Raw genomic sequence first — 17606 nt, 5'->3', positions numbered from 1 at the left:
AGGTAGCAAGTGGACCTTAGTTTAACAAAGTTTAACAAAGTTTTGATTTCCAAATTAACTGCCTGCCCTTCTCATTACACTGCTTTGCCTCAGAAAATTTTAATACATAATACTCTTTGGGGAAACTAATATCATTGATGAAATTTTTAATTCCGCCCTACTTTCAGTAACACTCACCTTAGGCAGTTCGGCTATAGATTCACTTGTTGATTTCACTGATTTTCAATTAAATATAAAAGTAGAATTTCAAAAAACTGTAATGTCACTGTAGCATGGAATTGAGCTGGGCTTATTTAGAATCTGTCGTGGGGCGATAAACCAACCATCTAGTAAGGGAACCAAGCCAAAGGCTTAGGATCATTATCGCCACATCACAGCATATCACTGTGGATTAGCTTTATTGCATTTTATGGATAATATCATATGTTATAGTGGTATTCGTATTTTTCAAGGTCTCAGGATATGTATATTTTGATTGCTGCGGATTCTTGGAACACATCTACTTAATTACTGGCATGCTCAGTAGACTCAGGGTTCATGTAACAATAACTATGGTTCCATGTTGAACTTCTATAACTCACAGTTTCTTGTGGAAAAGCACATGTGGACATATATTCAGGCATATGGTACAATAAATTGGTTCTGGAGTCTTCCTCAGAGAAAACACACACACACACACACACACACACACACATACACACACACACAGAAAAAATTCCTTTCCTATTTAAAAAAAGAAACAAACAAAAAACTAAGACAAATTAAAAAAAAAAACACAAGGAAGGAAGGAAGGAGATACTTGAAGAGAATCACATGAGCTCCAGTACATTGATAAAGAGTTAAATATAGTCCAAATAGTTCTAGATAAAGATAGTCCCAATCCAGGGAGTTGATTTATCAGATCAGTTTTAATCAAGTAGAAATAATACTACAAGTCTATGTAATATATCAGCTATTTATTGATTTATTAGTATGTTTTACTAATAGAAGTCTGAAAGGTACAGAATAAACCTAATAAATATAAAATTAGACATTTCAGGGATAAAGTTTTCAGATTTTCTTTTTATGACTACTGTGGGAGATAGGCTTTAAATACTTAAGAAAATAATCAAAAACTATCACATTCATATTCTTTGGTGTAGTATTTTCAGGTGGAAGGTCATCCATCATTCAATTTTTTATCAGAGAAAGTTCAGTTACTTTGTAGATATTTCCTGAGTCACCTCCATGCATTTTTTTTTCTAGTAAAAATCCTGGTTTAGACAACTTATTGTTCAGATGTGGTCTATTTTCCCTTCTACTTAGTTGGCTATCTAAATCACATAATTCTATCTTTAATCAGCAATGAAGAATATCTTACTAGAGACTTCTGTAACAAAATATACACCAAACATTTTCTAGTCAAATTTTCATGGAAAAGTGTATTAATACCTTTACAAAGAATTCCTTCTAATCAATTATCCCTCTAGATATTCCAAATTTTATCTCTCAATCAAGCGAAACCACCAGAGAGCTATCTGCTTTTTAGATTGCTGAATTTTTGTCCCTCACTTAATCTGTTGCTGAATTGAGTTCTGGCATTGTGCCCTTGATTTAAATGAAGGAAGCTATGAAGTAGCCGTAGGGAAACCACTGTTACACTTCCCAGGATATAGTGTCTGAAATAATATATCACATAGTGACCTCTTTATACAAGGACCCATGGGAGAAATTTCTTTCAGGGCTCCATGCCAGAAAAAGCTATAGTGGAAAATATAAAATTGTAACTGATCATATTTCTCTCTTTGCTTTGGCTGCAAAGAACCTAAAGAGTCATATTTGTGACCCATCTGCAGAAATTGTAAAGGAGTTGCATTTACACCACTAATTTCACTCCTGGCTTCAATAGACTAATCTATTATTTTTCTTCACCTTTATTTTTAAAATCAATATTCTTGTCTGGCCTTGCTTAAGGGATTAAATTTGTCTAAGTTTTCTCAAACACCCCCCCCTTTTTTTAAGGAAAAGGTGCACTGATAGCAAATGCGCCCAACGTCAGATTAACCCACAGTGTCAGAACTTTCTTATCCACCTAACACCCTGTGATTTCTGGACTCTAACATAGGCTGTATAAAGCAGTCATTTTACAAAGCAGGGAAGTTACTGTGCTGGGGTCAGAGTTCCCCAGAGTTTACTACTCAACATTTTTGTTCATGGACTCTGAGTGCCTAAAGAAAAGAAGTAGTATGGTAGTGAGCTTTGATCTTCAATACCAAGCACAATGCTTAGAGAAGAAAATTTATAAACACTGAATGAACGAATGAGTTATTTAATTAATTTCATTATTAAAATTATAAGTTGTCTTCAAGGAGTTCTGTCTACTAAAGCTGAATTATCTCCACAACAGAATTTTTTAATGCACTACCTAAACCCACATGCTATGACAACAGAGAAGAAGGGCAATGATTCAATAGGTCTACTTGGCATGGCTTAGGTTTTTGCATTAATATTATGATGGAATAGTGTAGGATTAATCATTTTAAGATTCACAGGAAAAAATAATTAAGTTCCTATATTAACCTACATATTTGTGTGATCAGTCACCTAGCTTGTATATCTTTTCTTCTGTTAAATGTATTAGCTTAATCTCTGAATGTTCTTGAGCATGTTTATTCCTGGGTTTATAAAACAAAATTGAAATATTTCTTTCAGATTTTATTTATTTATTTGAGAGAAAGAGAACATGAGCGGGATGGGAGAGAGGGATAAACAGACTTCCCACTGAGCTCTCTGCTCAATGTGGGGCTCCATCCCCAAAACCCTGAGATCATGACCAGGGCCAAAGGCAGATGCTTAACTGACACAGCCACCCAAGTGCCCTGAATTGAAGTATTTTTAAAATCCTATTATGAACTCAAGAAACTGGTGATAATACGTTTTAAATTCATAGATACATGCCTGTTTAGAAGTACAGATTTTTAAAGTGTTTAATATAAATGTTTTCACAGCATAAGATTTTTTATTTTATTATTCTCATACACTTAGGCCTTAATAACACTGAAGAATTAATTGGTGTCCATTTACTGCAATAATTTCTGAATCAAGTCTCTGTTGCACTATTTCAAAAGATGAATCACTAAGCAGTAAACTGAGAGTGTTTTGATGCACTTGAAACTACTCAATGATTTTAGAATGTTAAATCAATAGCCATGAGAAAACATCAAATATAAGCATGTTTATAAAAGTGTCCTAAACCCATGCAAAGAAATATGATTATGTTTGTACTAAAATGTTTTCAAATGGGTGAGGGTGACTGAGATGAAAACATCTTTAAAATGACTGTTGGATCTTTCTGCAGAATATATCACTATTAATATAGACTTTTTTCTATAAGACACATTTATTTTTAATATCATCTAGATTTGGTAATCAAAAGAGGAAAACTAGATTCAATAATATAACAGGTATATCAAAGGAAGAAAAGTCATCATTTAAATTTAAAAACATTTATGAAGAGAAAAATCTACCTTTTTAACCTATCTTTTCTATTTTTATAAAAATGTAGAGTGAATTCATGTGCTTTCATTCTGACCCCTTTTTATTTTAACCAAAGATATCCCTTGCTGTATTATTTTAATATTTTGTTTTAAATAGCCTAGTGTATTTTTTAATTGGGACAATATAATTTGCCAAAATTATGTAATTGCTCTTACAATAGAAATACACTGATATAAGAAACTACATATTATTTTTTAGAAAAAATAAAGTCTAAATATATTTCCATATATTACTAAAAAAATTAAGTCCACTGAGTTTTAAATTTTGTTACAATTAAGATTGTGAGGTTCAGGGACTCCTGGGTGGCCCAGTAAGTTAAGCATCTGCCTTCTGCTCAGGTCCTGATCTGTGTCCTTGGACGGAGGGCTGGTTGTCTGGTTGTCTGGTCAGTGGGGAGTCTGCTTCTCCCTCTCTCTATCCCTCTGTGTGCTCTCTTTCTTAAATAAAATCTTCTAAAATTGTTTTAAAAATTTAAAAAAATTATACTGGGAATTTCACCTTGTGTGTCTCGTTTCTTTTTAAAATGACTCAAAATTAAATCAATATGCTATGCAATATGGAATTAAGGCAAAATGCAAATATACAGAAAAAATGATTTTTTTAAATTAATGTTTTCTAGAGGTGGTAATTTCCTAATATTTTTCAGACACCAAATTTCATTTCAAAATTTTCAGCCCTGCCTATGCATTACAATTATCTGGAAAACTATAAAAATACTGTTTTCTGTGCTTCACTCCCAGAAATTCAAACTTAATTGGTTTGAGTTGGTCCCAGGAATCAGTATTAAAAGGAAAACAAATTCTCTTCAAGTGATTTTAGAATAAAATCATTAAAAAACTCCTTTTAAAAACTGCATATTTTTATGAACCTTCAAATTTGAATGCATAGTAAGTTTAATGAGGCCTTTAAAATATTGCCTGGAAGTGTAATATGGGGAGATCTCTTTTGAGATAGAGGAATGCTAAAGATTTAGATGGTGAAGAAGAGGTACCATAGATAATAAAACATAGATGATTAACTTCAAAGCCTCCAGACATGTATAAAAAAAATAACATTGAAATCTTCTAAATATTCTCTTTACAGCATTTTCTTCAGACAATAGAATACAACTCCTGCATATAGGATTGTGATAGTTATAGAAACTGACTATTGAAACTATACAGCAGGTGAAAAAATATCATAAAATTGCATCCCTCACTAAACCTGTAGAAGAATTAAAATGTTCTGGATACTCCAAAATGGAAATCTTTTCAGAGTTCACCAAAAGGGACATGATTTCTGGGAGGCAAAACTGTTTCTGAAACATTGAATTTTTAGCTCCAAAGGAGCATGGTTGTTCATGAGGAGGTAGAGTGTGGTTCGTTGCCCAATCGCTATCATGCTATCTCAAAAAAATATCTCTTAAGAATGCTTAGATTTTGTGAGTGCAGGAATAAATATGCTGAGGAAACCTGACCGGTCTTTTTGCTTCATCCCTGCCTTCTCTCTGAGGTAAATATAAATACAAGGTACCACCTTTCAGTTCAGCTTGTCTCTTCATTTCTGGGTTCACCTTCAAAAGACCAGTTAGCCTCCACCTTGCTATCCCCTCACTTCACCACTATAAAATCGTTATAATAATATACTAGTGTCTAGCACAAAGAAAGCGCCCAAAAAATGCTAGCTATTTTTTAGTACTACAAGTTTTCGTATTTCCTTTTCAAACTAAAATCCTAGTCTAGAATTTGCAACTCTTTGGTAATTCCCACAACTGATAGTTTTGAGAAAACTTGATGTGAGGTATATTCAGATTGTGCTTTTCATTTATTACAGTATCTCTCAATTATGCAGGTATATTCAGATTGTGCTTTTCATTTATTACAGTATCTCTCAATTATGCAGGTACATCAAAATTAGAACCTTTTGTTCTATGAAGCCCAATAAAAGACATGCTTCAATCTGGGAGAAAATATTTTGCAATCCACATATCAGACAATGCAACACAATTATTTCTGCTTCTGGAACTGTGATAGTTGTAGAAACTGGCTACTGAAAGCATACAACAAATGAACAAAAGACTAGAATCAACAAAGTACACTCAAAACACAGCAGCTAAAATAATCCAATTAAAAAAATGGGCAAAAGAAATGAATAGACATCTCAAAGAAGAAGATACACAAATGACAATTAAGCACATGAAAAAGATGTTTAACATCAAAAGAAAATGTAAATTAAAGTAACAATGACATCACTACACACCTGTAAGAGTACCTAAATAAAAGAAGTGACAAACTAAATGCTGACAAGGATTGGGAGAAAAAAAACGATCACTAATACGTTGTTGGTGGGAATGAAAAATGTTACAGCCCCTCTGGAAAACAGCTGGGCATTTTCTTGTAAAACTAAGCATACTATTTCCATAGGACCCAACAACTGCACTCCTGGGAATTTATTCCAGGGAAATAAAAACTTATGTTCACACAAAAACTTGCACATGAATGTTTATAGCAGCTTTATTTGTGGTAGTCAAAAATTGGAATCACCCCATCGCTTGCAAGAGGAGAATGTGTAAATAAACGGGTATTGACATATCATGGCCTCCTGCTTAGCAAGAAAAAGAAGAAAAGTACTGATAGATTCAATTTCAATGACTCTCTGAGGATATAAGCTGAGAGGAAAACAGCCATCCATAAGGTTAACATCCTGTATGGTTACAGTTATATAACATCTTAAAAATAGAAAATATCAGAAATGGAAGACTGATGATGTGGGGAGGAAAGCGGAAAGAGCTGTAGGCAGGAAAGAGGAGGTACGGTCATAAAAGGGCAGTAGGAAGGACCACTGTGGTGTTGGAATTATTCAGTATCTTTTTTTTTTTTTAAGATTTTATTTATTCAACAGAGAGATCACAAGTAGGCAGAGAGGCAGGTGGTGGGAGGGAAGTGGAAAGTAGGCTCCCCGCTGAGCAGAGAACCTGATGTGGGGCTTGATCCCAAGACCCTGCGATCATGACCTGAGCAGAAGGCAGAGGCTTTATCCCATTGAGTCACCCAGCACCCAGAATTATTCAGTATGCTTTTTATTCTTTTTTGTTTGTTTGTTTTGTTTTCCCACTTAACCATAAGAACTTCATTCATTTTGGGGCTCCTGTGTGGCTCAGTGGGTTAAAGACTCTGCCTTCAGCTCAGGTCATGATCCCAGGGTCCTTGGGATCAAGCCCCACATCAGGCTCTCTGCTTGGTGGGGAGCCTGCTTTCTCCTCTCCTTCTCTCTTTGCCTCTCTGCCTACTCACGACCTCTGTCAAATAAATAAATTAATTAATATTTTTAAAAAAGAACTTCATTCATTTTATTCAGCATTTGACTGTGGTGTTGGATATAGGAACCTACGCATGTGGTAAAATTACATCTAAAATTAGAGATACAGATCAATACAAATAATCTGAATAATATTAATGGATTGCATGAAGGTTAGTATTTGGGTTGTAATATTTTATTGTAGTTTACATAACATTCCAATGGGGGAAAATCAGATAAAGCGTACATTGAAACTCTGTCTTATTTTTTATAACTTCAAGTGAATCTAAAATTATCTCAATAAAATTTTTAAATAAAAAAAATATAATATCTAAGAAAAAGTTGAATTACTTATGTATAGATCTGAATATTCCACTCCAAAATATGCCACTTTGGTTTAAGGATTATTTTGATTTCGAAACAAATGAGAAATAGCAGACAAAAAAATAAAAGTTATTTGCCCTCCTTTTTGCTAAAAGCAGTCCTAGGCATTTAGTCACTCGAGACCAGTGTAGACTCTTACCAGCCTAGGATGGCACTGAGAGGAACCTACATAATGAACCTAACTAACACAACACTTATCTTCCATTAGTTTCTCTCAGATATTTGCCTTCCCATAGTTTGCTTCCCTTCTAAGTTTGAAACCCTTTTCCTTAGTTTTGTCATTATTTTGTTTTGTCATTATTCTACATAATTTTCTGTCTTTTGTTAAGATGCTATATAAAGCCCAATTTCTAACCACTGCTTTGAGTTACTGATCAGTGAACTGCATACATGTGTGTTACTTTTGTTAATAAACTGGTTTTCTGGGGTGCCTGGATGGCTCAGTGGGTAAGCCTCTGCTTCTGCTCAGGTCATGATCTGAGAGTCCTGGGATCAAGCCCCCCATCAGGGTCTCTGCTCAGCAGGGAGCTGGCTTCCCCCTCTCTCTCTGCCTGCCTCTCTGCCCCCTTGTGATCTCTGTCTGTCAAATAAATAAAATCTTAAAACAAACAAATAAATAAAAAACCCGTTTTTCTCTGGGTGGTTTGTCATTTGTAAATCTAATTTCCAGGTTATTAGCCAAAGAAAGGTTAAAAAAAGAAAAATGGCCGGGGAGGGGGGGTTGGCTTTTTTTTTTTTCCCCTCCACTGCAAGTGGCTATACTACTATTATCTTAACCTGATCTAAATTCTTTCCTGAAATCATCCCTCTCCATTCACTCTACTTTAAGAAGTCACTGACAACAAATTGAGTTACAGAGCTAAGGTAATTAGCTCTTTATCTCATGGAGTTAAGATTTCAGCCTCTCCCTTATCCTCCCTCGAATTAATCATTTCATCTCAGATAATTTATCCTATATTTCAAGCTTCTAATGATTGGCAAAAATTATGTGACTTGTGAAAACAACACATGCAAAACTGCAGGCAAGCTCAGACTCGGTGACAGGCTTTTCTTGAGGAGTGTTTTGTTCTAAAAAATTACTTTAAAAGGTTTAATACCTATAGTTTTATAATTCACCAAAACTATATTTTATAGCCTGGAAAGAAGTAAGACAAAATACTTTTAAAAGCTCTGGACTGTGTCATTGGAATATTTTTAAATTATACTTTCTGTCAATATAATCCTAAACATTCTCTTGTGTTAGATTTTTTTTTCCCCTAGATACATAGGGTTATCTAGACATATCATGTTTGTGCCTTTTAGGCTTATTTTTCCTTTTTACTAAGAATAAGGTAAGGTCCTTCTCGTCTGTCCCTGCCTTAAAAATAAAAGTATATTTTTCCTTCCAGATCAAGTTGAAATTTCAAATATCACCAATTTGGGTACTATTCTCTATTTTTATTGCTCATACAAAATTGGTTGTCTCCTCTATTTTCACACTGTCTACTTATATTACCTTTATGGTGTCTGGGAATAGTACTCATGAATGACACTACATCAAGTGATTTGTAACTATTTCTGTCTTTTTACTTCACTGGACTATGATCTTCTTGATAATGTATCCCAGCTTTTATTTTCAGGTTTTGACACCTACTATACACTTCATAACCTTTTTTAATAATCTTTTTTTTTAGACTTGATCACATTGAAAGAATGAGTAAACAAATGATGAGATAAAAATATAATACATTTAAGTTATTTGTGTGTATATTAATGTGTAATTTTAATATCCATAATTCCTCTGGCCTTTTTTGTAAGCTCTTCTTAACATTTCTTTTCGGAAGCGTGACTTTTATATATTGATTAAATTCCATACACAATAAAAGTGACTGTGCTGAGTAATAAGTATATTTAAATAATTGCATATATCAAGCAAGAAAATATATACAAAAATTTGTTTTAACCTTACTTTTAAAAAGTGAGGTCCTTTGGATTCTGTTGATGTGATAAAAAGTGCTTATGAATGTTATCCATGAATAGAGTTCAAAATCCACATTATGTAGTATATGGGTTGGAATGATTAAATAATAATTTTTTTAAAAGTTTAGTAGGTTTCAAAAAGGTGTACTTGAAGGTTGAGTAAGCAAATGAATTTTCGTTGGGATTACATTGAAAATGAGGGGAAATATCTAGAAAATAAAATACATAGTACACAGGATTCTTAAGAATAAACCATGAAGGATAATGCTGATTGACAAGCCAAGTTGCTTTATATGAGGCTTAAGGGATAAAATTCATAATATGTAAACATTTTAAACATGGAAATGGCTTTAAGTAGAAAATTAAAATCCTCTGTTACGCAAACTGCTCTAAGCACTTAATGTATCCAAGACTGAGCAATAAATCTTAATTGAGAATATTTAGCTCAACAATGGATAACTGGAATGTTGATTTGTATTTAACAGAAACAAAGTTATTCAGCCTAAACTGCCTGAAGGCTCCAATTACTTAGTCTTCAGTGATACAGGGTCTTAAAATGCCAAGTTGGGTGTTTTGATAAGATTATGATGCACTTCTATTTCAAGTATGTCACACAGATGGATTTAACAACAAACAAGGAAAATCCAGTGAATTACAACATAAAAACAATCTCACAAATTAGAAAGTCTAGTATATCAGTGACATTTCTGTTGAAAAGTAGCATTTAAAGATTTGGAAATAGTTAATAGTGAGGTATGATTGGCATAGAGATGGAATTGCTTCTTGTGTCCCCTGGCTGCCTAGAAAAGCTGACTGTTGCATCCTAATTGGGCCCACATTTCTCAGGAGTACCCAGGTTCTGAATTTTTTTCCTATACTTTCTAAGCTTGAAAGAGTATCAGTTTTATTCCCTGATCTTAGCTTGAGGTCAGGTAATTACTACATGAAATCAGCTTCTCTATGTATAGCATAATGGTTATGGTTTAATATGGCTTTGGAAACAGATAAACTTGGATTTGAATTCCACTCTACTATCCATCACAGGCAACTAACTTCTTTCAATAAGACTCACTTTCTGTATCTATAAAAGAAGGATAAAAAACCCTTCCAGAAATGATTAGTGTGAGGTGATTAATGCAAAGCTTTTTACAAGTGCTCGACATATTCTAAGTGCTTAAAAAGTAGTCACTATAATTATGTTGTTTTTCTTGCCAAAGTGAGGATGGTTCTATTGTATCACGTATCCTAGGCTAAAGATAAGCAAACACAAAGGTTGGGGGTTCATAATGAGAATTCAGGTTCCATAAAGGAGGACGGATAATGATTGCTTTGAGTTGATACTTCCCAGCCTCACCAAAGAGAATATTGTGTTTCCTCTTTAAATCTGGGAAAAATAAATTGTAATCTGATAATCAATATACCAAAAAAGAAGAGCAACTGAACAGTAACTCCTCCTTTCCTACTCATCTAATTTTCTTAGTGGAAATGGTTTAGAGAATACGGAGGGCAAGCATTTAAGCCGGAGTTTGCCCAGACAGACTCACCATGAAAAAATAATTACAATAATTTCCTGCAGTGCAAAATATCAGTGCAGCTTGATAAGTAAATAGCAAGGTAATAAATTTCCCTATGTATATGTATTTCATGAGTATGGCAATCATGTACGCCAAGAAAAATAGGTTTGTACTTATCTTTTACACATAGTCATGTCTACTCCTGGTACCAGAAAAGTCCATGTTAGAATTCATCTCAGGGGAATAGTTTTAAGAAAATCTTATCAAGTGGGATTATAGTGTCATTAATTCTTGGGATTATTTCCAAGATTCTTCTATATCAAATGTTTCCTTGTGAGACTTAACTTTCATGCTGGAAGAGAACTTTGAATGCCTCCATTTGACTTCAGACTTCCTAGTTGGGTTCTTCTTTTAGCTTGGCGGTAGAGTTAGGCTGAACGTTCAGGGCATAGCATTCCCTGATGGGAACCAAAACAACCCCCTCAGGCAGTAAGGACTGCCCTGAGCCAGAAAGACCCCTTGTGAGATTGATGCCAAGATGAGGATTTGACTTTCACTGCCTACTTGCACTTTCCCACCACCTTTACCCCCACACTTTTGCCTATATAAACCTGGAAGTATTTTCAACATTCTGGGGACGATCTTTGATTGCTGGCCTCACTGAAATAAATTTGTTTCTGATTTCATCATCACTCCTTTCTCTGCCTTTGGATTTTGTCAGTGTTGAGTGGCTGAACTTGCTCTCTTTGGGACCCCGAGAGCCAAGGGCTTTTGTACCCTGTGTATTAGCGACAATGCTGTACTAAATAACAGTTCAATTTTATATATAAAACAAACAAACAAAAAGAGTCCACTTATTTGCATCGCAGTTCTAGGCTCTCCAGAAGAGAAAAAATAAGTAAACAGTAGCAAAATAATAATTTTTTTAAAAAGAAAACAATCATCTGAAGTGCTTCAGATTTTGTGAAAAGTAGTAAACAATATGTTTTTGAATATATTTTAGAAAAACAGCTCAAGCACACAGTGAAAACACTGATTTCAAAATATAGTTACTAGGCTACGTAATTTTAACCTATTTATTTATTTGTTTGTTTGTTTGTTTATTTTGAAGATTTCATTTATTGGAGAGAGAAGCAGGCTTCAGGGAGTCCAATGTGGGGCTTCATCCCAGGACCCTGAGATCATGAACTGAGCTGAAGGCAGATGCTTAACAGACTGAGCCACCCAGGCTCCTTCTATCTTTAACCTATTTTAATCAATGACTATAATAGCTCTAAACTCATATCATTTTACCTGGCCTTCATCCATCCTAAATAAAGAATCTGAAGTGACTGAATATAGATAAGACTTTCCTGCTGTAAACTTACAATGATTTTTTTTATACTTAATTTATAGATAATAGACTCTCTAGCCTATTAGTATATATCAAAAATTATAATAACATGATCAAAATGAATAAGACATTACTGTACAAAGAATTTAGTTTTATCTTTACATCCAATACTGAGGACTTGTTGATAAATAGATAAGTTAACCACGTCTATTTTTGCCCTATTCTTTGTTTCTATGAGAAATCTCTGAGGTGCTGAGGAGAGCCAAATGGCCACCAGGTTAGACAGGAGTTGGAGGAGAAAGAGCAAGAGGAACATGTTGAAAAGAACATTTGAAAATAAACTATTTCCAATTTTCCCTCTCTAGCTAGCCATGCTTTTATTTATAAGCAATCCTGTTGATAAAATTCTTATACTCCATGCTTTGAGAAAATTATGGCATAAATATAAATATTTTCTACTCATCAGATAATTGAAGGAAATGCAACATGGACAACACTCAGATCACTTAATATGCACTACTTTCCCAAAGTAATCTTACTCAGCTATGCTATATAAATAAATCTTGGATTTATGCAATCATGTAAGAACTTGTTGCTATTGGATAGGAAACAGTGTTCACTTCATTCAGCAAATATTTGTTGAAGATCTACTAACATGTCAGCATTGAGCTATGAGTTAAGGACACAATGGTAAATAAAACAGATATGGTCTCTAACATTGTAGTTTCCTTTCTAGTTGGTAAGCAGTAGTTACTCAAATATTCAACAAAAAAATGGAAGTCTAAAATAATGACAAGAGCTATAAGATGAAAGGGTGTTAAGTGTCTTTTTTAAGAGACTTCAGCCTTGTCAAGGGAGGTCAGGGAAAGCTTCTTTGAAGAAATAATATTTGAGTTGAAATCTTGCAGATAGGCATACAACTGAGATGAGAGACATTTCTGGGCAAAAGAATACTTTGTTAAAATGTACTGTTAGTGTAAAGAGTCCAACAAGTTGAGAGAAGCAAAGAAGGAAATATGGCTGGAGTGGATAAGTTTGACCCATACTGCAATTCTTTTTAGATAGTAAACTCCATGAGGAAAGGGTCCATATCTCCTGTTTGCCTTATTTCCCAGTAAATTGGCACTCTGTAGGAACACACTTTTTTTTTTCCTCTTTATTTTAAGAGGCCCACATACATACAGATCAATGCGTGAATCCTTACTGCATGATTCTGACTCTCTTTCTCATTAGTATGTCATTGCTACAAAGTAAGTATTACATAAAAAGTCATCTTTGTGTCATCCACAATGCTTAGCATAACACCTTAACATTACCCATTTAATGCATGGATTTAGATTTAAAAGGAGGGGTTATTGTAGAGATGTTTTTCTTTCTCTCTCTCTTTCTTTAAATTTACATGTAGTTATTTCTGAAACATTCTTAAGGATTGTTTCTTTTTCTCCTCCTAGGCTAAAAAGGATACATTATCATACTTTATATAATAATCTATAGAAACATGTTAAATTCAGTATAATAGTCATTTGCCCAGCCTCCAATCAGAAAGCATGGGTAATTAATGCCAGCTAAATTTTGTTCACTTACTGTTTCTGCTTAATAGAGCTTTTACTAGATTTTATTTAAATACTTATGGAAATTTATGTTTGAATCAACATAGACAATTGCTATATTTGTAGGCACATAGATGAGTGGATAAAATATAAGAAAGTTTGTGTTTAAAAATTGTGATGTTCATTTAACGTGTCAACCTGGCTTGACTATCATCCCCAGTTGTTCAACTAAACACTAATCTAGATTTTGCTGTGAAAGTATTTTGTAGATGTGAATACTATTTGCAGCCAGTTGATTTTAAGTTAAGGACATTATCCTAAAAACAATCTAGGTGGGTTTGATATAGTTAGTTGAAACGCTGTAAGAGAACTAAGGTTTCTAAGAGTAGGAAGAAATTGTAGCCAAAGTCTACAGTTTAAACTGCTGCCTTAGACTTTCCATCCTGCCAGAGGATTTCAGATTTGCCTAGCCAGCCCCCACAATCTCATTCCACAAATTCTTGTAATAAATCTCTTTGTATACCTATATCTATATAACTAGAGTCTCTCTCTTTCTTCCTATATATCTATTCATCTATCTATCAACATATTCAAGTGCTTCTGTTTCTCATCAAACCCTGAAAGACACACAACTGTCTCCCATCTCCTATTGTAGATAATTTTTCAGAGTCAGCTAGAGAAAAATAACATTAGCGTACACAATTCTTCACAAAGGATGCCTTTACTGTATTTTAAATGAGTAAAAAGAAAAGCCAAAAATAACCTATGAAACAAAGGCTTAATTTTATAGATGAGAAAACCCCAAACACACCATATTGTCTACATTAATGTGTCTTTACTATCCACGGTCGTTAATGTCATAACTTACTATTCTAAGAAACTTTTGTCTGGTAAATTAGTTTCAAGATAATATTACTGCAAATTTCAGGAATTCCAGATAGCCCATCAACTCTTCAACCAAAAAGCAACAAGTGATACTTTATACTTCAAGATTCTTTGATCCACATTCCCTCAAAATCTTTCTGTATCTACCAATGCAGAATTATATAATGATCTTTACTTAATGCTCTTTACCATGCCTCCAACTGAAACATCTATCCCACACCAGACTTCTAAATCTCAATTACTATTTTAATGTTGTTTTTCCCTCTCTGAGACACTGCTAAAACATTGATGACTTAAAGTTCTTCCTCAGTGTGGGAAGTAAGAAGCTCAGCTGTGTCTAAACAACAAGCTGTTTTGGGGATATTTTGAGAGGCCAGTATTTAACATAGAGAAGAGAAGAAATTAATGACCACTCATATTCATTACCCAGAATTGAACAATATTAACTTTTATTATATTTACTTTGAATCTTTTTATGAAATATGACCTAAATTTTACCAATACAGTAAAGTCCCTCTTGATAAAGATGAAATTTCCCAGTAAATGTCATCATTGTTCCTTCCCAAAGAGAATTGCTATTATAAAATTGGTGTGCACATTTCTAGCTTACCTCTTTCCATTTATTTTATAAATTTATTCATCCAGGAGCAATATATATTAATGTATGTTTCATTTTGTACTTACATAAGTGGTATTATATTGTAAGTACCATTCTGCTAATTTCTTTTCTCGCCCAACATTTCTGAGATCTATTTATGTCTTTTCATATATATTTATATACATACCTGTATTTCAGCACATAAACACGCTGCATTTATTTACTCATTCCTCTTTTGATGAAGATTTAGTTTCTTTCTAAATTTTGTATCATTATAAACAATGACATATTGAATATCTTTGTACTTGTGTGAAGGATATATTCTTGAATATACAGAGAGACATATTCTTTAGAGAATATATTCTTTAGAGTATGTAAGTGCAGAGTGGTTGGAACATAAGATATTGTATATGTATATACATATATTGTATATATGTATGTACATATTGTATATAGCTCCAAATGTAGACATTATTATCTCTATTTTAAAGATAATAAAACTGAGCCTTTGAAAAGGAAAGAAGAATGTTTAAAGTTACAGAGTTAGCAAGTATTAGAGCAGAGATTCAAATCCCTATCTGTTTGGTTCCTAAAACTACTTTTTCCCCCACCATATTGTCCCTCACATACAGCAAGAGGAATGTTTTGTGTGAATGTGATAATTATTAAGTTGTCCTTAGTTTTTAGGTTCCTGAAGTTCTTTCTCCCTCTTGCACCTTACACCTTGGAGTGGGCATTTAAAGATGGCAAATGATAACAATATGTTAATGATCTAACAACATAGAAATATTATTCATTATGGGGAAGTAAAGGAGAAAAGAGGCAGGAGATAATTTCACCTGCTCACTTGTTTCCTCTGTACATCAAAAATAAAGATATCTGTGGGCAGAAATGTGGTAGAATACGTTGTAGTTAGGATTTCCCACAGAACATCAGGATATCCAGAAACATAAGAAGGGAAAATGATTTGTTACATTTATATATGGACAATACAGTCTCTCATTCAGCTTTGCAGAGACCAATTTTAGCACCTGGGTAACATGACTAGTTAGTTAAAGTAGAAAGTTACAGAAGGAACTTGTAAGACCTATTTGTAAAGAACTACAAGAAGACGAGGGCTCAGTTGTCTTTTTGCTCCAGGGATTATGTTTGGAAGATTTGAGAGAAGAACTGAACTGCTTTGAACTTGTTTACCTCTTAGAACTAGCAGCAAACCAATATTGAGTTGAGTCTTCACATTTACATAAAAATTTGTTCATGTCAGAGGTTCACTTGGTACCTATATTCCTCTGCAAGATTTCTTAGTATTCTACTGTATGTTTATTCTTCACTGAACTCATTCAAACTACCAGTACTGCAGACAATCAAATCATTCAAATTCCAGTCTATTGGACCCAATATACCTTGTATTATTACTCCTGACAGGTTTTATTATTAAAGGCCAGATGTTCCTTTAATACATTTTCCTCATTCAATCCTCATGGGAACTTTATAAAATAGACTTTTTTTGTCTCAATTTTACAGATGAGGAAAGCAAGTACTACCAAGGTAACTCTAATTTGCTGAAGGTCACTGAATTAAATTTACTTAATGAAATCTAAAATGATTTAGCTTCTTGTGTCCCTTAAGGAAAAGGGCAGTGTCAAGCCTAGTACAAAACCTGATACTCAATAAATATCTGTACTGAATGAACGAATGACTTGCAAGCCATGCTCATTAACACTGATTTAAGGCATCGTTTGCAGTGAGATTCTGGATTATTTTGTCTTGCACAAGTTAAAATTAAAAAGTATCCATCTGAATTGATTTTAAAGTGATTTCCAAACTAACAATAACTGATGTGATGTAGACATCTAATATTTGTTGTTGAATACTGAATCCTCATTCATATACAGTTAAAAATATCACTTGGTACATAACACCTTGAAGGCCCAACTACAAAGTATAAACAGGTAACACTATTTTTCTTATAAACACTCTATATATAAGCTGCTAGATTTTTTAAAAACTTATTTTGAGTAGGGGAATGGAATCTAGTATTAATGAAGATAAGGTTTTCCCATTATAGAAACAAGCATATAAATTAATATTTTGGTGTAACCTGTGGCTCCCGCATTATAGTATAAGGACTTTATTTGCTCATACTATTTTCATCATACTCACTTTTCCATATTAAATATTCTGAACAATTCTAGATAAGCACCAACTGAATTGCTTGAGTACAAATTAAATCTTTTGTATGGGTCCTAATCTTGTAAAGCCCCTTGTTTCTTTTGTCCTATCATTTTCCACATAGAAGTATTAGCATTTCAATTTGCCTTTAATTTCTAACACTACCTTGAATTGCAATTGTGTATCAAATCCTAGAACAGCCAGTCCAAAGAAAAGAGTTGTTAATATTATCATTTTCTATCAGAGGTTTAGTCTATAGACTACATGAAAAGAATTATTTATTATAAATTTTAGTGATAGTAAACCTTTACTGAATGATCACTAGTAAAAATGAACTACTTCAAATAAGGATACTACCACATCTCTAAAATAAGAATAATTGATAAAAAGTTTGATGG

General features: G+C 33.5%; 1 protein-coding gene across 1 annotated transcript in view; it reads right to left on the bottom strand.

Moving 5' to 3' along the window:
* The window catches only part of LRP1B (LDL receptor related protein 1B), a 1985448-nt gene that overhangs the window by 580317 nt on the left and 1387525 nt on the right, over positions 1 to 17606 (bottom strand). The gene's annotated exons all lie outside the window — the stretch shown is intronic.

Source organism: Neovison vison, chromosome 3 (genome assembly GCF_020171115.1).
Source record: "Neovison vison isolate M4711 chromosome 3, ASM_NN_V1, whole genome shotgun sequence".
NCBI classification, from domain to species: domain Eukaryota; kingdom Metazoa; phylum Chordata; class Mammalia; order Carnivora; family Mustelidae; genus Neogale; species Neogale vison.
Note: the sequence above shows the minus strand (reverse complement) of the source record. Positions and strands in the feature narration are given on the sequence as shown.